This window comes from Protopterus annectens, chromosome 1.part0, assembly GCF_019279795.1.
Source record: "Protopterus annectens isolate FY-2018-M chromosome 1.part0, PAN1.0, whole genome shotgun sequence".
Taxonomy (NCBI): Eukaryota; Metazoa; Chordata; order Ceratodontiformes; family Protopteridae; genus Protopterus; species Protopterus annectens.
Window position 1 is genome coordinate 1,367,602,629 of NC_056725.1, and position 26,134 is coordinate 1,367,628,762.

A 26,134-nucleotide genomic window follows, 5' to 3' on the forward strand; every position below is an offset into this window, starting at 1 on the left:
AGATCATTTTCTTGGGAGCACTGCTAGACACATCATCCCAAATGGCCTTCCTATCCCCAGAAAAGCAGAGCTTCTTGCCTCTCTACATTACCCAGCTGGCTTCCAGATGTCACCTCACTGCGAGAAAGTTCCTGCAAGCCCTGAGATACATGGCATCTTGCATCCTAATTCCTCTGGCCAGGCTTCACATGAGAAAACTTCAGTGGTATCTAAAGAACCTCTGGTGTCAGCACTCTGTCTCTAGTGACCTCTCTCTCTGATCCCATGTATAAGGACCGAGTTTCTCTGTTGGGCAGAGGCCTGTACCAAGAACAAGGGTCTTCCCTTCATCCTCTGCCCTACCGGCCAGACCATCACCACCGATGCCTCAGATATTGCTTTGGGCGCACACCTAGCAGGCATATGCACCCAAGGTCTTTGGGATGCCCAGCACCTTCCCTTACACATCAATCAGAAAGAAATGATGGCAGTACAAAGGGCTCTGACATCCTTCAAACCCCATCTTGGACCAGGTGTTCTCCTTATAAAAACAGACAACACCATAGTAATGTAGTATATCAATAAACGGGGGAGGGGACCCAATCTTACCCTCTGTGCAGGCTAGCCATGAACCTCTGGCTGACAGCAGCCTCCATGGGTCTAACCTAATTGCCCAATACCTACCAGGAGTCAACAACATCCTGGCAGACCACCTGTGCAGAAACTTACTGGACCCCCATGAATGTCCGCTCCACAGGGAAATCTTTCTGCAAATCACTCAGAAGTGGGGGACTCCGGAGGTGGATCTCTTTGCTTTGCACCTCAACTACCAGCTGCAAAAGTTCTGTACCAGGGAGTATCACCTGCTAGCATGGAAGGTTGATGCCTTGACCTTCCCCTGGAACTCCCTCTTTGTGTATGCGTTCCCTCCTCTGCCTCTTACTCCCAAGGAACTGACCAAAATGAGGGAGGAGATACCAAAGGCCATCCTCATTCCACCAGATTGGCCCAGACAGCAAGACAGCATTGGTACCCCTTACTGCGCAGCCTGACCTTACAGCCTCCCAAACAGCTTCCCCTGATTTCAGACCTCTTGACATAGGTGGGGGGGGGGGAGATACTGCACCCAGACTTGCAGACTCTCAATCTTTCAGCATGTCTTATACTTTGAACTAACAAGGAGTCCCTGTTAAGCAAATATTTCCTAGAGATTATCACAGAGGCCAGAAGGTCCAGCACCAGAAAATCTTGCACAGGGAAATGGAAAAGATTCTGCTCCTGGAGCCAGTCCAGAGGGGCCAGTACCTCACATCCTACCATCCCTCATATCTTGGCTTGCCTAGCCAAGTTACTCGAAAGTGACCTCTCCTTCTCTTCTATTAAAATCCATGCCTCAGTCATTTCAGCCCATTACAGTTCAGACCTACTCCTCTTCTCTCATCCTTTGATTAAACAGTTCCTCAGAGGGCTTCTAATATCAGACCTCCCAGAAGGCCTCCCATGCCAGCCTGGAACCTGAATTATGTTATAGAAAAACTAACCTTACCTCCTTTTGAACCTGCTGCTTCAACACTATTAAAATTCCTCTCCTGGAAGACCGCCTTCCTACTAGCTATCACCTCAGCCAGAAGGGTTTCAGAACTTCAGGCACTCATGGCTGTCGAGCCCTTCATCATTTTCCATGTAGACAGGGTCTCCCTGAGGACTAATCCCTCCTTTATGCCCAAGGTAGTATTGGATGTGACCCTCAACCAAGCCATACACCTACCCACCTTCTTCCCCAACCCTCAAAACAAAGCGGAAAGAATTCTGCACTCGCTAGATGTGCACAGACAACTCAGATACTATCTTGACCATACTAAGCCCTTCAGAAAAATGACCAGCTGCTTGTCAGCTTTGCCCCAGGAGTAGAGAGGAAGCTAATTTCCAAGCAGATATCACACTGTATCCATTTCTGCTACAGACATCAAGAACCCCCCCAAGTCTAACCATACCCATTCCACTAGGGCCGCCTCCACTTCCACAGCCTTCAACAGAGGAGTCCCCATCAGGGACATCTTGGAAGCTTCCACCTGGACCCCTGTCCATACCTTTACAAAGCATTACCACCTACCCCTTTTTTGTAAGTCTAGGGCAGGGTTTACCTCTGCAGTTTTGCAGGGCTTGCTGACCCATGCCTAGGGATCTCTAACCTATCCTTCCACCCCTCTCCTCAGCTTCAGGAATCCTCCCACAGGTGATGACTGCAACAGTGAAACACAAAGAACATAAGTACAGTTGTGTAAACTTAGCATAAATGTAGATGTTCGAGTGTATTCACTGTTGCAGTCCTGGTTTCCATCTCTCCACCCCCCTTATATCTCCTTCCCCTAGGGACAGATAAGCTTCCCACGGTGGCTTTTAGCCACCACGGCCCCTTTACCTTAATTCCTCAGTGCTTCTGATGGGTTAGAGCAAGAAAAACTGACCTAATGACGTCAGCTGCCTTGCTTTATAGCACTGACGACCTGAAGTCAGACTACAGGCGACTGCAGCCGACACACAAAAACATTGACTCTGGTATTTGGGCCGGCCAAGGGCTACCACAGCAGGGATAACCCACAGGTGATAACTGCAACAGTGAATACACTCGAACGTCTACATTTATGGTAATTGTACGTACGTGTAATTTTTGCATATAGAATGCCAAGTTGACAAGTGTCTAGAACATTTTGTAAAGTGGCAGACAGAGGAAATGAACTAGTCGTGCATCTGGTATAAATGATAAAATATTGGATATTACCAGTGCTATGAGTTTGCGTTTACAGAATTACTTAAATTGTTAGTCAATGTTCTCAGAACAGAGAATGAAGTCTAAGGATCCCATGTCTGAGTGAAATGTGGAAAAGTTGTACCTTTCCTGTTTAAAAAATTATTTTTGTCTAGTGGCAAGAAGTCAAATTTCATATATTCTTAATTGCATTTTTCATTAGGTGCTGTCCCTGACAAGCTGAGTTGAACATTTGGAACAAAATATTGAGGACTTGTGAGTAATGCAAAAAAATCATATATGCATGTTGCCCTCCATGTATGAGAATGAAAAACCATGTTTGTGGTATATGATTACACAAATTTGTGATATTCGTAATTGTAAGCTACCATTTAGAAACTCTGGAGAGACTGGGCATCAGGACGAAGGTATTTTTGTTTCAAAACTTTTAATTTTATTTTTTTATTTTGTTAAGGGACTGTTTCTGTGATGGTGTGCATTTCTCTGTTGAGGCCACTACATACTTTTAAGTAATGCTAAAATTGCTGATCTGATGTCTTTTTAGTCTTTCCTCAGCCAGTGGGTCTCTGATCTGAACTCTGATTCGGCTTCAGCCACTTCAGTAGACTTTTTGGCTACATAGCTCAAACTCTTCCCCTTAACCTTAATCCTCTCCTAAGCTTGGAGTATCTCATTTGCCTCTTCAGCGTTTGGTCAGTGGTCTTTGGGCTAAGTTGTTTTTTCCTTATATTTCCTTGTTTGTTCTCCTTTTTTGTTATAGCGATAACTATTAATATTATAGCAATGTTTATATAATTAGAGTAGAGTTTTTTGGTCTAGGTTTCATCAGGGTTCATGTCCGTGCTATACTTTCTGCTGTCTTTCCTGCTACCTCTGTGTTACCGTACCACACCGTTTTTACTGTTGTCAGTATATCTGTGTACCACTGTGGTATTTCTATCATACCATTGTTGGTAGTCCTTCCTTCATTGCCTTTCTCCTTTTTGTGTAGTTGATGTGGTGGTTGCTGTCAGTTGCTTCAGGATATCTGAAAACCAACTGATGTGATGTCAGTCTCACCTTTATTCTCTCTGATGGGTCGGATATGATCCATCAGATCCATCTCGACCTTACAAAAGCTTGAGGCCTTCAGCAAAGCTCATGGGCATTCTACCTTACCCATAATGCAATTCCCTGACTCCCTCAGATCTTGTTTTCCCCTGATAACTCATATTAGAGGTAAAGGTAGTGGAAAGATGTGGTTCAGAAAATCACAGAAGTCTTTCCAAAGCACACAAGGTGAAAGTTCTCCTAGAGGCAGAGGGGGGAACAATAATGGAACACTCTGCCCTTGTGGCAGGGGAGACCCACAGAATCAAGGCTCCAGAGAATCTTTCTTTGGTAGACCCTTTCATCACTCCTGAAAGGGTGCCCAATTGCTCGGCTCTGGAGGCAGTTGGGGGATGATTGCCTCTGCACCTTCGTACCTGGTGAATGATCAACGACAGATGGATGCAGGATGTAATAGCCAGGAGTTATATTATTCCCCACTCCCGTAAACAAATTAGTTCCAGACATTCCACCAAGTCAAAAGAAACAAGCAACCTCAGAAATTCAAAAGTTGCTAACAAAAAGAGTCATCCAAGAAGTCCCCACCCACAGACAAGAGAGGATTCGGAACTTACTCAAGGTTCTTTTTAGTTCCAAAGAAAACAGGAGACTGGGGGCCCATTTTGGGTCTCAGCATTCTCAGCAAATCTGTGAAAAAGACCACGTTCCAGATGGTGACACTGCAGTCGATACTTCCATTCTTGGATAAAGGCAATTTGATGTGCTCTCTAGATCTTCAGGATGCGTACTACCATATATGGATGGAAAGGCAATCCAGAAGGCACTTGCGCTTTTGGCTAGGAGCCAGTCACTTCCAGTTTTGAGCTATGCCCTTTGGTCTCACTACAGCCCCCAGAATGTTTACCAAATGCATGGCAGTAGTGTTGGCTCACCTGAAACTCCAAGGATTATTGGTGTTTCCATATCTGGACGACTGGCGTATAACTGCCCTGACCGGGCATCTTACGCTACAAGCCATGGATTATACTGTACAACTTTGTTCCTCCCTAGGAATTACCATAAATTACAAAAAAATTCTACTCTAGAGCCATGTTAGAGCTTGGTATTCATATGAGCAGAAATAAACACAGCAATGATAGCAAAACTTCCGCAAGACAGAGTTGACTATCTTCAGCATTATGTAAGACTGTTGATCAGAAAGAAATGAGCTTCTGCCAAACTAGTTCTCCAAGTACTGGGCAAAATGGTAGCTTCAGTTGTTCACATTCCCCTAGCTCATCTCCATATGAGAATTCTTCAGTGGTTAATTTAAACGCAGTAGTCAATTCTAGAACTTCCAGTGACGCACCAAGACCATGATAACCAATTCATGCAAAAAGGATCTCCAATGGTAGATTCACTCTCCTCTGGTATCTCAGTGCCGTCACTTTATTCCCCCTCAACCCCAGGCCATGGTGACTATGGGCACTTCCCAGGTAAGATGGGGGGGGGGGCATTATCTGGAGAAGATGGTTCAAGGCATCTGGCATCAACACAAGGGCTCATTTGCACATAAACACCCTGGAGATGAGGGCAGTGCTTTTGGCTTTGCAAACATTTCAAGACTTCCCCTCTGGGAACAATAGCAATCCAATCCGACTTTTCTGTGGTCTGGTACATTAACAGGGGAGCTCCAGATCATACCTCCTTTGTTGAGAAGCCCTGAGGATCTGGCAGCGGGCAACATCTTCCAACCGCTTTCTGATAGCAATGCACATTCTGGGTTTGGTTCCCCTTCCTCCAGCCTCATGTTCGGGAAGAACCACGGATTCTGGATCCTTTTGCTGGCTTTCTGGCTCAACCTTCAGGGATGGTTCATCCCAGTCTGAACAGTCTCAAACTAACAGCTTGGCTGCTCCAGTTCTCCTAATTGCCAGGTTTCCTTTCCTCTCATCTGCAGTCAGACACATTTTGTTATCTTCCCATAAGTCATCTACACACAAACTGTACAAAGGTAAATGGAAGAGATTTGTTTCATGGGCCAACGATAATCAAATAGACCCTTTTACTGCCCCCATACATTCTATTCTAGAATTTTTGGTTCAGCTTTTCAGTGAGGGTGTTGCTGCAGCCACTATTCAAGTTCAGTTGGCAACAATTTCAAATTTTCCTGTAGGAGAAAATGGGTGTGGTATCATGTCAAACAGACTTTGTAAAGCATTCTTGAAGGGAACTACAATGCTAAGACCCCCATACAAAAAAAAATCTCCTCCTTAGGATCTGAATTTCGTATTGTCAAACATCATCATGTTAAGTTGTCAAACTCGCCTTCATTCTTGCTGGATGGGTTCGGAGCCGATCCTCGGCTCCGACTCGGCACTTGCTAAGCTCGAGAACTCATTTTACCAGCTCGAGGCAACCCTATATCCCATGATGCAAGGTGGGACTACCTCAGATCTCGTTTGCCGCTTCGCGAAGAGGTCTCCTTTTTACCAGCTCAGGTAAAGTTTTCAATTTCTTCAGATTAGTCAGAGTTTTTCCCCTTATTTTCTATTTGTCCTTTATTGGGTATATTTTTTATACTTATACTTGTCTCTTACCCTATATTCCCTTCCTTTAGGTTAGGATTTATTTCCTTCAGGCCTTAAGCCTTCCCCTCAGTTAATTCCTGTCAGGTTGTGTGTGTGTGTGTTTTTTTGGGATTAACTGTGTGACTGTTGTGTGTCTGTCTGTTTTTGGACATTATTATGTCTGAAGAGGTTAAGGTCTCAGGCTTCAAGAAGTGTGACTCGTGCTGTCAGAAAATGTCTCTGACAGACGGTCACACTTCTTGTGTGTATTGCCTGGGGCCTTTACACCTGCAGGACTCCTGTGCCATTTGTCACTCCTTTAGCCAGAGAGTCCTGCAGGAACGAAGAAATAAATTAATTCTTCGTGGCTTGTTGAAGCCAGAGGGTTCTCCGACCAAGGCTGGGTCGGTTAAACCCTCTAAGCCATCTAGAGCCCAGGCTGTAGTTCCTAAGCCTTCGGCTGTGGCTCCGACTCCTTCGGAGTCGAGATCGGCTCCGACTGGAGCCGATCTTTCTACCTTGGAGATTGTTGTGTCGGCTCCGACCGGCTCCGACACACAAATACCTATTACTTTGTCGGCTCCGGCTGGTGCCGACGTGTCTTTATCCAGTATTGGAGCCGACAAGTCTTCGGCTCCATCTGGACCCGAGAGGTCATCGGCTCCGATGGCTCCATCCAGGAAGAGATCTCGGTCTCCTTCCCTGGAGTCTATTCGTTCGGCACCGGGATCTCCTCTTTTGTCAGAGCGGAGCCATCGGAGCCGATCTTCAAGATCTTCCAGGCTATCGGACCATGATTTAGAGAGGGTGGTAAGCAGACTGTTGAAGTCACAGGCACTAGCCCAAATGCTCCATAGCCCGTCTCAAAAGACGTCTGCTATTTCTCTTCCCCCCGAACTTCCTCCTCCGACTCTCCTTCAGAGTTCGGAGCCGGAGCTTCTCGGAACGGTGACCGTGGGTGCACCGGAGCCGATACTTCCCCTTTTGGCTCCGACGTCTTCGGCTCCGATCTCCTCCATGAGACCTTCGTTGGAGGGATCCGGTCGTCGAGTCTCTCTTGTCGGCTCCGAGGGGGCAAGTGGCATCGGACCCTTGTCCGACCCTGCTCTCTCCCTCTTGGAGCTTCGGCATTGGTGAGCTCGGCACCGACATCGGCTTCGGAGCCTTCTCTTTCGGTGGGGCCGGGGATTCCTGTTTCTTCGGAGCGGGAGTCTTCTGGCCTCCCTGGGAGAGCAGCCTTCGAGGTGATGATGAGTGTCCTAGCCCCCGAGCTAGGTCAACGGTCTATTCCTTTAGCTCCTCCATCTTCGGTGCCTGTTGATGTCTCTTGCCAGCCTCTTGCTCCCAGACCCAGAGATCCATCGCCCCAGGTTTCCCCATTGGGAATAACTTCCTCTTCCGAGGTTTCTCCTGATCCTGCAGCAGAACCCCCGCGTAAGAGGAAGCACACAGACTCCTCTGAGTCTACTACATCAGATACCGACTTAGATGAGTCTGAGGGTTCCCCACGGTCCCCCTCTGAGGATGTCTCCTTTTCAGACATCCTGGAACTCCTTAAGCAGAGGGGGAACTGGCCTTCCATTAACCCCTCCGAGGATGAGTCTGTATACCTGGAGGCTTTCGGATCTCGACCCTCCACCTCCTGGGTGTCTCCGCCCTTCGACCCACTCATGCAAGTAGTGGCTCGGAAGGTGTGGGCAGCCCCGGATTCTGTGGAACCAGTTCCTAGGAGGCCCTCCAAATTCATTACAGCCCCTGCAGACAAACAGTTTCTTTCTAAGGGCATCCCTGTTGATGCTATGGTGGTGGCGGCCACCAAGAAGGAACTTGCTGATCCTTCTGTGCCTGTCCATCCTCCTAATAAGGATTCTAGGACCATGGACAGGTACGGCAAGCGGATGTTTTCTTCAGCGACCTTTGCTATGCGTTCGCTGAACTACATTTGTCACTTTACCAGACTTCAGAGAGACATTCTCAAGGAACTAGGTGAAGTGGTTCAGGATCCTTCGACCACTGGGGCTCAGGAAAAGATTGCCTCACAGCTAGGAATCCTCAATTCTTTGACTAACTCCTCCATGCAGCTCATTTCTTATGCAGCCGATGGGGCGAGTAGGGCCGCAGGCACAGGAGTGGCACTTAGGCGTCAGGCCTGGATGTGGCTTTGTAATTTTGCAGACCCTTTTAAGGCATCCTTCACCAATACCCCCTTTGACGGGTCGGCTTTGTTAGGGCCTCAGGTGAAGGATACATTGACCAGGTGTGAGCAAGACGGCAAGACCCTTTCTTCCGTAGGAGTCCATTTCTCCACCCCTTCAAGACCCTATCCAAAGGGGTCAGAAGGGATTGAAAATGTGGTTTCGTAAATCTCAAGGAGTCACGCCGGACACACATGGTCAGTTTACCCCCAGAGGCAGAGGGGGTAATAATAATAGGCGCTGCCCTTGGGGCAGAGGGGGTCCGCAGAATCAGGGTAGCAGGGAGACTCTCCCTGATAAACCCTTCCAGCATCCCTGAGGTGTTGCCCGACTACCCACCCTTGGAGGCAGTCGGGGGAAGATTGTCGCTGTACCCAATAGCCTGGCATTCCCTCTCTCAAGACAAATGGGTACAGTCGATCATATCCGAGGGCTACAGTATCCCTTTCGAGAGGTATCCCGTTCCTCATCATTCCCTTCCAGACGTCTCACCCGGTCTAAGGGAATTAGCAAAACAGGAGGTATCAAAACTCCTAGCAAAAAGAGCCATCCAAATAGTGCCAGCAGACCAAGTAGGATCCGGCACCTACTCAAGATTCTTTTTGGTCCCCAAAAGGACGGGAGAGTGGAGACCAATTTTAGACCTCAGCAAACTAAACAAGTTTGTCAAGAAGGCAAGGTTCCGGATGGTCACGCTTCAGTCCATTCTACCCTTTTTGGGCAAGGACAACTGGATGTGCTCAATAGACCTTCAGGATGCGTACTATCATATAAAGATTCACAGGCGCTCCAGAAGGTTTCTCCGCTTTCGGCTGGGGTCCAGTCATTTTCAATTCAGAGCCCTGCCCTTTGGCCTCACTACAGCCCCCAGAGTGTTTACCAAATGCATGGCAGTGGTTACGGCTCATCTGAGACGTCAAGGATTCCAGGTGCTTCCGTATCTAGACGACTGGCTCCTCTCCGCCACCACCAGGCATCAACTTCTCAAGGCCAGAGACCACATTCTGCAAACCTGCAAGCAATTGGGGATTTCAATAAATTTCGAAAAATCTTCTCTGTCGCCTTGCCAATCTATTACCTTTATAGGCGCAGAATTAGACACTGTCAGCATGTCAGCCAGACTCACAGAACGAAGAATTCTGGACATTCAGAAGTATGTTCGGATCATATTACTCAGCAAGAAGATCAGAGCCAAATTTGTCCTGAAGGTTCTGGGTCTTATGGCTGCGGCCATTGTTCTTCTGCCATTAGCCCGCTTCCACATGCGTCTTCTGCAGTGGATGTTGTTCGCTCAATGGTCATTCCAGCAACTCTCCATGAGTCACGAGACTTTTGTCACGCAGTCGTGCAAGAGTCATCTAACCTGGTGGATGTCTTCTCCTCTGCTCCATCAGGGCCAACTGTTTCTTCCCCCAGTTCCGGTTGCCACAGTCACTACGGATGCCTCTCTGATCGGGTGGGGGGGGTATTATCAGGGCAGGATGGTCCATGGGACTTGGCAACCCATAGAATACCATCTGCACATAAATGTCCTAGAGATGAGAGCAGTGCTTTTAACGTTGCAAGCCCTCAACGACTTTCTTCCCTTAGGAACTATTGCAGTTCAGACGGACAACATGTCTGTAGTCTGGTATATCAACAAGCAGGGCGGCACCAGGTCCTACCCACTGTGTCAAGAAGCTCTCAGACTTTGGCAATGGGCGATCTCCTCTCATCGGTTTCTGATAGCAACGCATATCCCCGGGAGATCCAACCTCTTAGCGGACAGACTGAGCAGAGCTATTCTCATGCCACACGAGTGGTCTCTCAAGCAATCGGTAGTGGACGAGATTTTTCAGAAGTGGGGCTTCCCTTCCTGCGACCTTTTTGCTACACCCCAAAACAGCAAATGCCCGGACTTCTTCACCCTTTTTTCTCTACCAGGCCATTCCCCGAGAGACTCTCTAACCCAGGATTGGCCCCGGGGACTTCTGTATGCCTTTCCTCCTTTTCCACTGATACCACAAGTTATTCAGAAAGCTACCGTATTGAGAGCCAAGTTGATCCTCATTGCCCCTTACTGGCCTCGACAAATTTGTTTTCCGTCCCTGCATTGTCATCTCCTGGCGCAGCCTTGGCATCTGGACCCAGTTCCAGACCTTCTGTCCCACCAGTCGGGTCAGCCGCACTGGGCCATTCGTTCTCTCAACCTCACTGCTTGGTTGCTCCACTTCCTTCCTTAGCCAGGCTTCCTATGATCTCTAACCCCGTTAGGGATATCATAGTAGCTTCTCTTAAGTCCTCCACCAGAAAGATTTATGCTAGTAAGTGGAAACGCTTTTCTTTCTGGGCAAAGTCTAAACACTTAGATCCCTTTACTGCTCCAGTGCATTCAGTTCTGGATTTCTTAGCAGAGATTTTTCAATCAGGGTCTTCTGCTTCTACAGTTAAAGTCCAATTGGCAGCAATCTCTAATTTTCATGTTGGTTTAGCAGATCAAAACATAATGTCCCACAAACTTTGCAAAGCCTTTCTCAGAGGTATATTTCTTCTAAAGCCTCCAATCAGAGATCCCCCTCCGCAGTGGGATTTGAACTTAATGCTGGCATCCTTGATTCTACCCCCCTTCGAACCGGCTGCTACATGCTCCTTAAAGTTTCTTTCCTGGAAAACAATTTTCTTGGTGGCTGTTACTTCAGCTAGAAGGGTTTCTGAACTTCAGGCCCTTTGTGTCCGTTCCCCTTACTTGGTTTTTCACAAAGATAGGGTATCTTTAAGACCTAATCTATCTTTTTTGCCCAAAGTTGCTTCCCAGACGAATCTTAACCAATCTATTGATTTACCAGTTTTTTCCCTAATTATTCAGACAAAGCTGAACAAAGACTTCATCGCTTAGATGTCCATCGTCAACTCAGATATTATTTGGACAGAACTAAACAATTCAGAAAATCTGATCAACTATTCCTTTCTTATGCAGAGAATAGAAGAGGTCTCCCAGTCTCTAAAGTGACCTTATCCAGATGGCTGTCTTCTATCATTTCTTATGATTATCATCTTAGAGGCAAGCAACTGTCCTCAAAACCAAAAGCACATTCTACCAGGAGCCTATCCACATCCACAGCTTTTCAGGATAGGCTACCTATTGACACCATTTGTGCAGCAGCCACTTGGGCCACTCCTCACACCTTTGTCTCTCATTACAAATTGGACTTGGCCTCCAGGGACAGGGCTAGGTTTGGTTCCACAGTTCTCAAGAGTCTGTTCCATTGAGCCACCCAGGATAGAGGTGCTAGGGACGCGGTCCCATCCAGCAAGAATGAAGGCGAGTTTGACAACTTAACATTTAGAAGTTATGTACATACCATAACGTTCCATGTTAGTTGTCTTCTCTCGCCTTCTTTCTTGCGTCCCTCCCTCCTTCCCCCTGGCCTGGACTGATCTTGAGGTTGTACCTTCCTTTTGTTGGGGGTGTTGTCACTCTTTCCAAGAGTTCACAGTAGGAAGAGTCATTACTGTTAGTGGCCATTGGCCTAGTTTCTCCTACATTTAGTATCTTCTTCCTTGGGAAGAAGTATTTTTTGGCAGGGTTTTCTTCTAGCTACCAAACGAGATCTGAGGTAGTCATGCCTTGCATCATGGGATATAGGGTTGCCTCGAGCTGGTAAAATGAGTTCTCGAGCTTAGCAAGTGCTGAGTCAGAGCCGAGGCTCGGCTCCGAACCCATCCAGCAAGAAAGAAGGCGAGAGAAGACAACTAACATGGAACGTTATGGTATGTACATAACTTCTAATTTCCTCCCTTCGACCCATCTGCTACCTGTGACGAAGTTTCTGTCTTGGAAAATGCTCCTCTTAGTGGCCATTACCTCAGCAAGGAGAGTTTCCAGATTACAAGCTTTATCCGCCAAGCCACCATACCTGGTATTTCATAAGGACAGAGTTTCTTTACGCACCCAACACCTCATTCCTTCACAAAGTGTGTCTCAAAGTTACCTCAATCAGTCTATCAAGTTACTGGTATTCTTCCCAAATTTCCAAAATAAAGGGGAATATTCATTGCATCTACTGGATGCTCATAGACAGTTACATTTCTGCCTACACAGAACAGCGGAAATCAGACAATCAGATCAGCTATTTGTTTCTTACTCCGATGTTGGAAAGGCCTACTAGTATCCAGAGTTACCTTATCCAAATGGCTTTCAGAATGTATTTCCTTCATTTATAGTTGTAAGAAAAAAACTCTTGCTACCCCTGTTAAAGCAGATTCCACTACGGCAATAGCTACTTCTACATCCTTTCAGGCTTGGCTGCCTTTGGTTAATGTCTGGCTTTAGCAACATGAGCAAAACTTCATACCTTTATCACTCATTACAAAGTAGATCTAGCCTCCAGGAGTAGAGGATCATTTGGTTCTATGGTTCTGAGGAATATTCTCCCATGAGCCACCCACGAATCAGGTAGCTTGGGATGCAAGTCCCATCCGTGAGAAAAAATGCGAGATTGACAACATCACATAAAGTAGTCCTTACATAACGTTCCTTGTGCGTTGTCCATCTCGACCTTTATTCTCACAACTCATCCTCCATTCCCCCTGCTTATACTCTTGGAAGACCGAGTAGCACTAATTGGATATAATAGGATTCTGTAGCCTCAGAAGCAATTTTTTCCTGTTAACTCATATTAGAGGTAAAGCTTTTCATAGCCTATCAGGGCCAAACAAGATCTGAGGGAGTTAGGGAATTGCATTATGGGTAAGGTAGATTGCCCACGATCTTTGCTGAAGGCCTTGAGCTTTTGTAAAAGGCCAAGATGGATCCAATGAATGGGATCCGACCCATCAGTGAGAATAAAGGTCGAGATGGACAGCACACATGGAACATTATGGTAAGTACATACATTCTTTTCTTTTTTTTTTTTTAAATGCTCATCTTGTAAGCGCAAAAGTCCTAATTTAGAAACCCACTCCAGGTGTGTGCATTACCTCGAAGCAGGGCACCTTAACACAGACTGTGACATTTGTGCAGGGTTTAATCATTCAGTGCCAATAGAGCACAGAAACAAGCTTGTGTTGAAATGCCTGCTTCCTTCTCCTCATGTTCTGGAGCTCTCCCCTCCTCCAGGAAGATGTCCTTCTCCTACTCTGGGCACAACTCTGCTCAGAATTGGAAAGTCCACTGATCCAACTCTATCCAAATCGAAGTCTACACTACATAGATCACCTAGATTCTTTCTGAAGCCTATTTCCTTGAGACACCTTTCATTCTTTCTTACAAGAAATGCTTTGATGGGCTCCCAGACCACCTTCAACCCCCTTCATCCCTTCAGGTCATCTAGGAGCTTGGCAGAAGCAGATATGGAAAGGATGATGAAAAGGTTTCTCAGAAACCAGTTTAAGTTTGGAGTCATCCCGTGTCCTCCTCCCATCAGCTGTGTGAGCCTGCTTGCCTCCAGTCTAGTCCCAACTTTTGACTCCTACTCTGGTCCGTACCATGGCTTCAGAGTCTACAGCTAAGGGGTAACCATAAGGCATTTTTCACTTATGTCTGCAGTCCTAAGAGCAACACCCAACAATGTGTAGAATTAGATGTAGGTAGCATCACCTTTACTCAGCTGGAAGACCTAGTAGATCTGCTGGCCAACAAATTCAGCTCAAATCTCACATCCCCGTCACTCTCAATTCTCCACCAAAAAATATCCTCTACCACTCCACTACCAGTTATCACCAAAGAACAGGGTGCTGCTGTGCTCTGTAAAGCTAAAAACACAACTTCAGTGAGGCCTGAGAGTATATCAGTTTGCATCTTAAACAGCTGAAATCATGACTTATCAGGTCCATTAGGATCTCTATTTAAACACAGCCTCCAGACTGACTTTGTCCGGATAGAGTGGAGAACAGCAACAGTCATCCCTCTTCATAAAGGGGTACTGTCTACTAACACAGGAAATTACAGATCAATAAATTTGACTAGTCTTCTGTATGTAAGGCCATGGAAAGAATAATCATGGACCTGATAAATAATGATGAGACCTCCAAACTGAACCCGACCCAATTAGCCTTTGTCAAGGGCAGGTCATGCCTGCTGAACCTGGTGAATTTCTTTGAAAAAGTCACTAAGGCCATGGATGAGGGTAAAACAGCACGTGCCATCTACCTCAACCTGACCAAGACATTTGACACAGTTCCGCACTCAGGTATTATAATAAACTCACAAATCTGAGCTTAAATCCATACGTCACCAGATGGATAGCCAGTTGGCTCACGGGCAGGACATGTGGTTAAAGTGAGTGAATCCAGATCCAGCAAGAAGCCAGTTACTTGTGGTGAGCTATAGGTCTCAGTACTGGGACCACTCCTATTCAGAATATACTTCTGTGAAGTAAAGGCAAATGTGGAAGACCTCTGGATGACAAAGTTTGCCAACGACTGCAAGCTGAGGGCAATCATTGAATCCCCCAGAGATGTAAATATCCTTCAGGAGGTTGTAGATCAGACATATTATTGGTGCCAGAACCATACCCTAAAACTAAATGCAAAAAAATGCATTATCATATAGTTTGGGAAGTCAAATACCCCTGTAAGTTACAACATCAATAGCACGCCCCTTAGAGTGGACAAAGATGTGAGAGATCAAGGTAAGCAGATAGATAGTACCCTGAATTTTGACTGCCATGTGTCCACGGTGGTGAGGAAATCATTTTATGTGGCACAACTTATAAGTAAAGGTATGGCATAACAGATCCAAGGAAATTAAAGTCCCGCTATACTTAACCCTCATAAGACCAATATTAGAGTACAGTGCACTATTTGGCATGTACTTGACTAGGCACAGCAGCTGGAGTGACCGCAGAGGTTCCTCCCAAAGAAAATACAGGGTGTAAACAAGATTTACTGTGTGATAGACTAAAAACTCTGTCCCTTTACACAGTCGCCTACTGACTATTAAAAGGTGACTTATGCTTGACCTACAAGGCATGCACAAATCCAACCCTGATGGAGCTGTTGCACATCAACAGTATGACGGTCACCCAGTCTAGGATTTAAACTTCAGTTAGCAACTCAAACAAGACATGCTGGAGAGACTGATATATGTGTCTCGGAGATTGCCCCTTCTTTGGATCAGGCTTCCTAGTCACATTAAGCAGAGCCCTTCCCTGGCCCTCTTCAAACACAATTTGGATCAGTAGATGGGGAATTGCAAATTCACGCCTGGGGTAGTGCCAGTGTCCCTTATGGACAGAGTCAGTCTGTAAGATACTCGATGCACAAGCGCACATCCATGCCATCCTCTTGCAGCTAGGGGCCATCTATTTGGTAAAACCAGATTATGTTGGCTAGCCTTGTAAGGGCCCTTAAACCATTAGTCTAGTAATCTCCTATGAACTTATGAAGATTTCCAAGTTTGTGGGTTAGATCCTAAGGCCTAGTCTTCGTCAATTCTGATACCTTCTCTGATCCAGATTGGAAGGATCTTGGGGCCGTAGCATCAGCTCTGGTTCTGGAAGTTTGGGTTCAACTCCGATATTTTCATTGCCGTCCCTTACCCCTCTGAACATCGGTGCTGGACAGCTCAGCTCCAACCTCTGAATCAAGGTAGGATTTGGGGATGTTTGAAGCCATCTTGGGCAGGTCGCTGTAGCTCCTACCAGGTCAGTTCTGTGTTCTTCATTGGCTTCTGCCTTTGTGGTTGTGGAGAGAGGATTTTCCAGTTCTGTGGACAACACATCCTTGCCCCCCTCAGGTCCATCTCTCCACAACTGTTTACATTGGATCCCGAGTCTCTTCCATTTCCATTGGGACAGTTGGCCCAGTCAAGCCTAGAGAACAGTCCTCATCCAGGACTCTGCTTACACTTCCAAGTCCTGCCTGGGGCATCCCACTGGAGAGTCCCCTTGGAAGTGTACGTGCAAAAGGAGGCACTTAGATTACCCCCAGGAATCGTTAATGGAAGACACTGACATTGATGAAGGTGAGGGGTCCTGAGATCACCCCATGTCAGTGTCTCTTTTGGAAAAACCCTTGAACTTTTTAGACAGAAAGGTAGATGTTCTTAGTGTTTCACTGTTGCAGTCATCACTGTAGGGTTATCTGCTTGCAGTAGCCCTCAGTCGGCCTGATTAACAAAGTCTTGGGTCCTGCTTCGATTGATGTCCCTTCTTTCGTGACGTCAGGTCGTCAGGGGTATAAAACATGCAGCCGATGTCATTACATCAGTCTTTCTTGCCGTGCAGTCCCCGAAGCAGAAGCAGTTCACAAGTGCCAGTTGGCTGACTCCTGAAATTTTCGTTTTCGAGTTTCAGAACCAAAGTCTTCAGCTAAAGTGAAGTACCCCGTCGGGGAAACTTTTTCTTGCTCCTTACCAATGTCATTAAAAGTTAATAATTGCATTACTTGTGGGAAGCAAATACTTCATAAGGATTTTCACTTGTACTGTGTTCCTTGCCTAGGCCCAGATCATAACGTGCCTTGCTGTCGGTTTTGTGCTAGATTTAACCAACGCACTATTAAGCGTCAGTATATTTTTGCTTCCAAATATTTTGGATCCAGATTTAATTACCCTGAAATGTCATCTGTTCGTAATCCGACTACTGGAGTTCACAAAAAACGCAAAGAAAAAGATAGAGACAGACCACCGAGGTCCAAAACCGATGACAAAACTTCTCCTAAGCCGGGTCGCCGGTACTCCGTGAGGAGCTTTTGCAGCCCCTGATACCCGCTACTTTTGAGTCGCAGGCCTCTACCGAGACCCATGCGGAGTCCGGTATGTCACGAGGTTCTCAAGAGTATTGAACCCACGGATGTCTCTCCCTTGGATGGGTCCGGAGCCACTGAGCAGGCACCGGCTTCTGAGGGTTTTTTCAGGCCTCAACATTTTTCTATAAAACCGATGCCAGCCTCAAAAACAAGATCAAAAACATCTTCTATGTCTACAAAAATGACACATGAGCCACATGCTCAGGGCCTTATGCCTAAAAAACAGATGATCAAAATGGCTATAGACTTAGTTACCTTGATCATAGGTTCCCAACCCCCCTCCCCCCCCTTGCTAAGAAGCCTAGGCAAAGCAGTGATTATGAATCTTCAGATCAGGTTTCTATTTCTTCTGACTCCTCTTCTGATCAGGAATTTTCTATTTCATCCTATGAGGATTCTGATGCAGAAAAATCCATACCATCTGCATCTCCTCCTGAGGATTATTCTTTTGGAGAAACCTTGCATACTTTAAGGGAACATTTTCACACGGAGAGTCAGGATTTCTCTGAATCAAAAAAGAGGCTTAGGGATTTCCTTCTTCCGCAGCGTAGGCCTTTGACAATACTTCCTTTTTTAGACATTGTTGATTATGTGTTTTCTGAATCAAGCATGGCTCCTGATACCCTCCTTCTGGCTCTTAGTAAGCCAGATAGATATTACAGGGTTTCTGACTCCCACAATTTTCTATTCAAAAATCCTGCAATCTCACAGGGTCCCAAAGATGTAAAGGCCTCTACAGCCAGAAATCCTACCCCCTCTGATAGAGATTCCAGGGTGCTGGATAGATGGGGACAGAAGGTTTATACGTCTGCAACCTTGGCAATTAGGGACTTAAACTGCCAGTTTCATATGCTTAAATATCAACAGCATGTTATGGGCTTTTTGAAGCAGAAAATGATGTTGATTTCTGATTGTGTGGAAAATAAAGAATTGCAGGAATTATTGCATTCAGCAGAACAGGTTGGAAAGCATACTTTGCAATGTGGTTTTGATTCCTTGGAGGCCTCTTGCAGGGCCACAGTTACTGGATGTGTGATTAGAAGGCATGCCTGCCTCAAGGAGCAAAATCTGCCTGATTATGTTAAAGCTAAATTGTTGGATGCCCCCTTGCAGCATGATACTCTGGTAATAAGGCAGAAGAGGTTTTAAAGAAAATGGAAGACAAAGCTAAATTTATGCAAACTTTAAAAGATTTCTTCCAAATGCAGCCACCCAGGTTCAGGAGGCACTGGCCTACTAAAAATTGGTCCTTTTCTGTGTCCAACAGAGCCTCTCAAGGCAAATCCACGCGATCAAAAGGCTCTAGATACTGATCACAGAGTTCTTACAGGTCAAAGCAATGGGGTGCCTCCACCTCCAAATCTGGAGGAAACAAAGCGCAGCCCTACGGTAAGCAGTCTCATTGACTTCCCTCTACCTTCACCAAGCACTTATCTTTTGGCAGCTCCCTTGGGGGGAAAATTAGCACTTCATGCTCAAAATTGGCAGTTAATGACCCAGGACAAGCGGGTATTATCCCAGGGGTACAGATTTAATTTCCATACTTTGCCAATTCCAAATGGTTGGCCAGATCTGCCACAAAATCAGTGGGCAGAGGCTCAGAAACAAGTTATGTCCCTCATGGATATGGGGGCTATTCAACCAGTACCAGAAAAGGAAAAAGGACAAGGTTTTTATTCGAGACTTTTCCTGGTACCCAGAAAAGACAATGCCTGGCGTCCAATACTGGACTTATCGATTTTGAACACGTTCCTGGACATTCCAAAATTCAGAATGCTGACTTTACAACAGCTACCGCCTATGCTGGGCAGGAACGCTTGGTTAGTGAATCTAGACTTAGAGGCATACCTGCATATCCCAATAAGGGAATCGTGCAGAAGATACCTCCGCTTCAAGGCAGGTTTTTTGCATTACCAATTCCCTGCACTGCCCTTTGGCTTATCTACTGCGCCCAGGGTCTTTACAAAGTGCCTGGCACCTGTAATTGCATTCTGCATACAAATTAATCCTTATATGGACGACTGTCTCATTCAAGCAGAGGACAAGGACACTCTTCTTCAACATCTCGTGTTTGTAAAAACGCTTCTAACATGCCTAGGGTACACTATAAATGAAAAGAAATCACAACTGATATCCTCTCAAATAATTACATTCCTGGGTGCAAGCTTGAATACAACTGCCCAGATGGCTTACCTCACGTCAGACAAACAAAGGCAGCTGACAACATACTTCAAACAAATAGCAACAAAAACCCAGATATCTGCAAGACAAATTCTGCAGGCTTTGGGGTTCATGGCATCCTGCATTCTACTAATTCCATATGCGAGACTGCATATGAGGAAACTTCATTGGTACCTAAAAAGTTTATGGAGTCAACATTGTCACAGTCTGGAAACAATGATTCCTCTCATTCCCTGTCTACAACAGGAGTTTCATTGGTGGGCAGAGACATGTCACCAAAACAAGGGACTGTCATTCACTCTACCCCCTGCCACCCAAACCCTAACTACAGATGCATCAGACTATGCTTGGGGGGTTCACCTGGCGGGGAGATGCATTCAGGGAAAATGGAGCCCAAAGCAAATGCATCTGCATATCAACCAGTAGGAGATGCTAGCTGTGCAGAATGCTCTGACAGCCTTCAAGGACTTACTTCATCCAGGACAACTACTGATAAAGACGGACAACACCACGGTTATGTGGTACATAAGCAAGCAGGGGGGTACACATTCTTACCCCCTTTGCAGACTAGCCATGGAGTTGTGGAACACAGCTTGGACTTACCAAATACATCTTCAGGCTCATTTACTGCCAGGAAAAGAAAATACTCTGGCAGACGACCTAAGCAGAAACCTTATGGACCCGCACGAGTGGAAACTGTATCCACAAATCTTCAGCATGTTAACACAGAAATGGGGGAGGCCAGACATAGATCTATTTGCCTCACTCCAAAATCATCAACTGGACAAATTCTGCACAAGGACTTGTCACAGACAAGCATGGAAAGTGGATGCCCTATCCTTCAGTTGGAAAAACCTAACAGTCTATGCCTTTCCCCCTCTGCCTCTTCTCTCCAAGGTCTTATTAAAGGTCAGACAGGAAAAACCAAAGATGATCCTAATTGCTCCTGACTAGCCTCACCAGCACTGGTACCCAATTCTAAGGAATATGTCCCAACTCCATCCTTGGTACTTGGCTCAAATACCTCATCTACTGTTTCAGCAGAACAATCAAATTCTGCACACTCAGCTCCAAACTCTGAACCTTGCAGCATGGCTGGTCATTTAATTATTCAAACGTCACCTCTCAGTAAATCTGTGATGGATGTCATTTTGGAAGCCAGAAGGCCTAGTACTAGAAAATCTTATGCTGATAAATGGAAGAGATTCTGTGCTTGGAACCAAGCACAAGGAACGGGCACAGCAAGGCCCAATATCCCTCAGATTTTACAATATTTGACTGAGATGCTTGACAAGGGCCTATCTTTTTCTTTAATAAAAATCCATGTCTCGGCCATCTCGGCTCATTACAACACGGAGCCTCCCCTCTTTTCTCATCGTCTGCTTAAACAGTATCTTAGAAGGGCCAAAAATATAAGCCCTCCCAGAAGATCACCAACTTCTGCATGGGACCTCAATTTTGTGCTGGAAAAAACTCACACTGCCTCCTTTTGAACCAGCAGCTACTGCGGATATAAATTTTTTATCTTGGAAAACAGCATTTCTCTTGGCAATCACTTCAGCAAGAAGGGTTTCAGAACTACAGGCTCTTGTGGCTCTGGAGCCTTTTATTACATTCTACCCGCACAGGGTGTCCCTCAGGACCAATCCTTCTTTTATGCCTAAGGTGGTATCCAGTGTGGCTCTTAACCAAACAATCCACCTGCCAACATTTTACCCAAATCCGCAGAACAAGGGGGAGAGGTTTCTGCATTCATTGGATGTATACAGACAACTAAGATTCTACTTAAACAGGACCAAATCTCTAAGAAAGTCTGAGCAACTACTGGTGGCATTTGCTGTAGGATCAGAGGGGGAGGCTATATCAAAGCAGACTATTTCTAAGTGGATAAGTCACTGCATTCGTTTCTGCTACCTGCACCATGGTAAACCTGTGCCCAAGGGGATCAGGTCACATTCCACCAGGGCTGCCTCTACCTCAGCAGCTTTCCTCAGAGGAGTTCCAACCAAAGACATTCTAGAAGCTGCTACTTGGAGCTCTGTTCATACCTTCACAGAGCATTATCATTTCCCTCTCTTCTCCATATCCAGGTCAGGCTTCGCCATTGCAGTTCTGCAGGGCCTTATAGCCACTCCTAATGCTGTTTAGTACCATCCTCCCATCCATAGCTTTGGGATTCTACCCAAATGTAATGACTGCAACAGTGAAACACGAAGAACATAGTACAGTTGTGTACACTTACAATAAATGTAGATGTTCGAGTGTATTCACTGTTGCAGTCCGGGTTACCCACCCGCCATCCCCCTTTTCTATAACTTTTCTTTCCTTCACTATATACTAAAGCCTTTGTGGTGTATTTGCTTTTAGATGAAGGTAAAGTTTATGTTGCTAAAAGTGCATTTTCATATATTTCTGTTTATTTATATAATATATATATGCAGACACACACACACACACATATATATATATATATATATATATATATATATATATATATATATATATTTGCTCCCCATTTGGGGGGCACCTGACATCTGGGGCAAGAAAAACTAAATAAAATTACATTGGCTGCATGTTTTATACCCCTGACGACCTGACGTCATGGAAGAGGAGACAGAAACCGACGCAGAACCCAAGACTTTTGTTTTTCAGGCCGACTGAGGGCAGCCTGCCAGCAGATTACCATAATGTAATGACTGCAACAGTGAATACACTCTAACATCTACATTTATGGTAAGTGTACACAGTTGTACTTTTCACAAGATGGAAGGATCTTCCTGGAACCATGTGGGGATATATCCCCCTGTGGCAGATGGGCAGCTTTATTGGTAGACATCACCCTCGTGGCAGAGGAGGCCCACAACACCAGGGTTTCAGGGGTCCCTTTTCTGAGACATCCTTTCAGCACTCCTGAAAGTTTGCCCAACTATTGTACTCTCGAGGCAGTCAGAGGGCACTCATCTCTGCACCCAGAAGCCTGGGCAGCCATCTGGGTACAGATTATAATATCCAGAGATTATTGCATACCATTTTTCCTTCAACCTCACAATCAGACCAAAAGAGTTCCAGATGTTCCACCTAGTCAGAGGAAAGCAGCAGCCATAGAAGTAGAAAAACTGCTAACAAAAAGTCATCCAAGTGCCCCCCAAGAACAGCAAGAATCCAGATTTTAATCAAGATTCTTTTTTTGTGCCAAAGAACTAGTACCTATGACCAATTTTGGATGTCAGCAGTTTGAATCAGTTTGTCAGACGCTCAAAATCCTGGATGGTCATGATTCAATGCATTCTGCCCCTATTGCACAAGGACAATTGGATGTGCTTTGTAGACTTCTAGCATGCATACTGTCACATCAAAATAGACAGGTGTTCCAGGAGATACCTGCACTTCCAGCTGGAAGCCAGTCACTACTAATTCAGAGCCTTGCACTTTGGTCTCACCACTGCCACCAGGGTGTGTGTTAATCAAGTGCTTGGCAGTGGCTGCAGCTCACTTGAAACTGCTAGGATTCTGTGTGTTTTCATATCTTGACAACTGGCTCCTCTATGCTCCCACCAAGCCTCTACTGATACAGGCCAGCGATTACTTGCCCCATCTATGTCTTCATCTGGGCATCACATTGAACTGTGCCAAGCCTCAACTCCTTCCCACTCAAGTCCTGGAATTCATTGGGGCTCATCTTGATACAGTGGCACAAATCACAGGCTTATTATAGACAAGGATAAATGCTTTGCAGAGCCAGGCATAATGCATTCGGTCTCTTCCTTCCCCTCTGACCAGGTTAATCTTATAACTTCTTGGATCCATGGCAGCTTCACATGAGGGTACTACAACGGACACTTGCAGTGCAGTGGTCAGTAGGACATCACTCTCTGACTGCATTGATTCAAATTACAAAGGTTTGTAGAGAATGTATAACCAGGTGAATTCATGCAGAAGTTGTTTCTCATGGCCGCACTTTTATCTTGCCTGTACCCAAGGCCACAGTGAGTACAGATGCCTCACAACTGTGTGTGTGTGTGTGTGTGTGTGTGTGGGGGGGGGCATTATTTGGAAGGACAGTCCAAGGAGCATGGTCTGAACTGGAGGTCAGTCTTCTCATCAGTGTCCTGGAAATGACAGCAGTCCTATTGGGAATGCAAACATTTCAAGATGTTCTCCCTCCAGTGGATGGTTGCTGTTCAGATGAACATGTCTGTGGTGTGATATTTCAACATCCTGTAGTAGACCCTTATTCTGAGAACTATTGAGAGTATAGCAGTGGGCAATCTTTTCTGGCCACTTCCAGCTGACGATACATATTCCAGAGAAGTCCAACATGCTGGGAGACAAACTGTGCAGGTCCACGCTACTGCTTCACAAGTGGTCTCTCAACCAGGTAGTGGCATAAAAGATGTTTCATCAGTAGGGCCAACCATGCTGTGACCTCTTCGCTTTTCTCTTAGTTCCAAATGCAGCAAGTACTTTGCCCTGATCCCTCCAGATGGAGAGTCACAGAGAGAGACTCTGATTTACAATTGACCCACCAGTCTTCTCTATGCCTTTCCACCCACCCCTGTCATTCACAAGCTTCTTCAGAAAACATTTCAGCAGAAAAGCCAAGTAATCCTCATTGTGCCATTCTGGCTTCAATAAGTGTGGTTTCCCTTCCTGTGGCCTCATCTGATACACCCTCCCTGGGTGTTGGGTCCTTATCAGGACCTTCTATCTCACCCATGGTTTCTGCACTTCCAGTGATGACTAGACAATCGAGGCTTTCTTCCCCAGTGCATTATATCCTTACATCCTCCCAGAAAGACTTTACTGGGAAGATTTGTAAGAGCAAATGTAAAAAAAAATTCCATCTAGGTTCTTCAGAGACAACTGGAGCCTCTTTCAGTATCTGTTCAGTTGTCCTTGATTTTCTTGCCTCTGTTTTCAGTAGTGGGTCTAGTTATTTTACAATTAAGGTCCAGCTTGCTACCATTTCCAATTTTCACATAGGCGAAAATCATTCTTCCTTGGCATCACTAAGATAAGTAAGGCCTTTCTCAAAGGTGCCTTTTTACTTCGACCGTCTGTTAAGGTTCATTCTCACCCATGGATTTAACAGGAATTCAGACTTTGATGCAGTCTCCCTTTGAGACTTTTTTTTGTCTTGGAAAACCATTTTTTGGTTGCAGTTACATCAGCTAGATGAGTATCAGAACTCCAGACATGCTCCTCCCAGCTGTTCTTTCTGTTTTTCATAAAGATAGGGTGCCCCTTCGGACTACCCCTTCTTTCATACCAAGGTGGCATTAAAAACAGCTAGCAACCAATCCCATCAGTCTACCTGGTTTCTTTCTAAACTTTTCCAACAAGAGAGAGTACACCTCTAGGATGTTCACAGGCAACTTAATTATCTCTCCATAGAACTAAGAAATGTGAGTAGTTATTTTTATCTTTTTCCAAGGCTTAATTGGACAAGGCAGCATCAAAAGTAACTTTAGCCAGATGGCGCACTGATTACATTTCTTTTGTTTATAAGAATAAAGGGTTGACTTTACCTAAACATCCCAAGGCTTATTCCACCAAATCTGTGTGGACATCCTCTGCTTTGTGATCCACAGCTTCTATAGATTACATTTGTGCAGCTGCACCTAGTCTAGTGCTCTTACCTTTATTGTTTATTACAAATTGGACATTTTATTTAGAGAGGGAGAGCAATGTTTGGCTCCACTGTACTCCCAAATATCCTTCCTCGGTAGTACCCCTGGCAGACGAGATGGTGGATTGCCCCTCCCACTGGGCTTGGAAGGACTCAGATGTCATGGAGCCTATCCCAAAATGACCTGACAAGAACCTAGTGGCACTAAAGAATTGTGCCCATAGTAGCAAAGGTCCCCCAGTGGATGCTATTGGTGGTACCAGCAGCTACCAAGAAGGAACTTGTCAGAGTTCTTCTCTCCATCCCCCAAACAAAGAGTCCAGGGAGTTGGATAAATTTGGGAAGCATGTTTATGCTTCAGTGACCTTCATCCTCGTGTCGCTAAACTATTTGGGCATGTAACTAGAATTCAGAGGGATTGCCATCTCAGGGTCCAGTTTTAGCAACTTGTAATTACATCACAGTTTGCCTTCCTTCTGGTCCCAAGCTTATCCCATCATTCCCTTTTCCCATCTGCTCTAGTGCTCCACATCTACCTATCTGTGCATGTGAGGACATAAACTATGAATCCAATGTCTATTTTCATCTGTTCAAACCTACAGGTTGTCTGATCTGACCTTGGTACTGATCTCAAAGCTTACTGGAAACAGAGCTCTAATTCTTCCCCTACTCATAATTCTGTAAGCTGTACCTCAAATCCCTAGATCTCATTTGCTGCTCAAATGTTTCATACGTACGGAGAGCTCTCGGCAAATCTGTAGGATTTCTCATTCTTGTAGTTAGCTGTTCTACCATGAGAGCTTCAAAGTCTCACTACTTTTATTAATATATATAAGGTATCTTTAGTGTGTGTTTAAATGTTTACTCTGTTTTTTTGGTAGACTTTCTTAGATGGTTGTTAAGGCCTTTAGCTTGGTGTAAAACTTGTTGCAATAAAATAATATAATTGATATTAGTATTTTTAGTGATAGCTCACTTCGCTAGGTATATTGAAATTGACAGCACTGGAGTGTGGGCACAAACTACCACCTCAGGCCCCACACTGCAAATG

General features: G+C 45.5%; 1 protein-coding gene across 5 annotated transcripts in view; it reads left to right on the forward strand.

Moving 5' to 3' along the window:
• The window catches only part of MGAT3 (beta-1,4-mannosyl-glycoprotein 4-beta-N-acetylglucosaminyltransferase), a 773,371-nt gene that overhangs the window by 383,362 nt on the left and 363,875 nt on the right, over window positions 1-26,134 (forward strand). For 4 of the 5 annotated variants that reach the window (XM_044066932.1, XM_044066924.1, XM_044066940.1 and 1 more), the window contains one exon: window positions 2,952-3,004. The gene's annotated coding sequence lies outside the window, so the exon portion shown is untranslated. Of the gene's footprint in view, window positions 1-2,951; window positions 3,005-3,025; window positions 3,157-26,134 lie in introns of those variants that run through there. The other variant, XM_044066964.1, reaches the window with a different exon arrangement.